Here is a 1,966-nt window from a genome sequence, read left to right on the forward strand (position 1 = left end):
AAAAAAATCAAAACTCAACAAAGAAAAGATTAAGTCTTGAAGCTGGAGAAGCGTCACTTTTACTCCATGCCCTGTATCTTGAACACATTGGTGAGGGGGCTTCACAGATTTGCTGGGCTTAGCTCATGATTCAGCTCTCTTGAGTTGGCCATGCGTGGTGTTAGCTCTATGGTACTGGGGTCTCAGTGGTGGTCCTGCTCCCATGGCTACACTAAATATTACCGTAGTGGGGACTCTCTTTAGTGGCTATACCCCTGCAATAAGTCCCTGTCTGGATAACCGCGCTGTCTGTGATACCCTTTTAAGTCCAGATAGAACAAGCCATGCATTCTGAGCTCTTGTATTTTGCATGCTTGCAGACTTAGTGCCACATGGATGCTACCAAGGTTTGCCACTTGCAACTTCTGAAGTTACAGGTCCAGCCATATCTGGGTCCACTTAAGCCACAGCTGAGGGCAGCTTGGAAACACCGTGCTGAAATGGGGCAAGGAGAGACCTGAGGTGGCTCTAGGCAGCAAGTCCATGGAGAGTGCCTGGGCCCATGCCTCAGAATCATTCTGCCCTCCTAGATCTCTGGGTTAGTGAGGGTGGTAGATGGGAGGGTTAGCCTTGAAGATCTTTGAAATGCCCTAAGGGTCTTTCTCCTACTCTCTTCAGGAATAGCCCTTGGCTTCTTTCTAGCCATATTAATATCTTTATATCTTTTTATTAATATCTATATATCTTTTCTTCTTCTTCTTTTTTTTTAATTGAGACACATTTTTACTAAGTTGCCCTCAGTAGAGTGCGGTAGTGTCACAGCTCACAGCAACCTCCAACTCTTAGGCTCAAGCAATTGTCTTGCCTCAGTCTCCCAAATAGTTGGGACTACAGGTGCCCACCACAACACCCAGCTATTTTTATTTTATTTTATTTTTTTTGAGACAGAGTCTCACTATGTTGCCCTAAGTAGTGCTGTGATGTCACAGCTCATAGCAAACTCAAACTCTTGGGCTTAAGTGATTCTCTTGCCTCAGCCTCCCAAGGTGCCTGCCACTGCCCAGCTATTTTTAAAGACTGGAGCTCACTTTGGCTCAGATTGGTCTTGAACCTGTGTGCTCAGGCAATCCACCCACCTTGGTCTCCCAGGTGCTAGGATTACAGGCATGAGCCAGTGTGCCCTGACCTCCTTTAGTATTATGTTCTTAATAGACCTTTTAACTCTCTGTGACCAAGCTGCAAATTTTTCAAATCTTTCATACTGTTTCCCTTATAATTAGTTTCTTTGCTTTCATATCTCACTGTATGCAGTTAAAAGTAGCCACACAGCATCTTGAATACCCAAGCTTACTGCTTAGATATTTCTGCCACCAGATAGTTTAGTTCAACCTTCTAGTTCTGCATTCCTTTAGGTCCTAGAGAACGAGAGGGCCAGACTAGCTCCATTTTGTGGTTTACTGCACAAGCCCCATTCCTAGTTGTTTACTACATAGTGGTTTACTGCACAAGCCCCATTCCTAGTTATATACTACACAAGCCCCACTGTTTACTACACAAACTCCATTCCTAGCCCTTCCCCTCTACCAGTAAAACCTACAAGCCACTCCCTGCTGCCTTCCCCCACCCCTCACCTGTACCAATCCAAATCCTCCTTTACTAATGAAATCACCAACCACCAATCAAAAGTGTACTCATACCCTCCACCCCTTCTTTCTTTCTGTACCCCATAAAAACTTGCTCCACCCCGGTTCAGGGCTCGTCCTAGGCTTGCATGCCAGGGGAGTCTAGACCAGTCTGAATAAAACCTCACCTCATGCTTTTTACATCAGAGTGCATCTCAGATTCGTCGGTTGGGGCTATTTGGGAGAATAATTTTTGGGCATAACAAGAACATGAACATAATTCAACCAAGGTCTTTGCTACTTTATAAAAAGGATGGCCTTTACACCAGTTTCCAACATCTTGTTCCTCATTTTTGTGTGAATTT

This window comes from Otolemur garnettii, unplaced genomic scaffold, assembly GCF_000181295.1.
Source record: "Otolemur garnettii isolate 467f Iridium unplaced genomic scaffold, OtoGar3 scaffold00164, whole genome shotgun sequence".
NCBI classification, from domain to species: domain Eukaryota; kingdom Metazoa; phylum Chordata; class Mammalia; order Primates; family Galagidae; genus Otolemur; species Otolemur garnettii.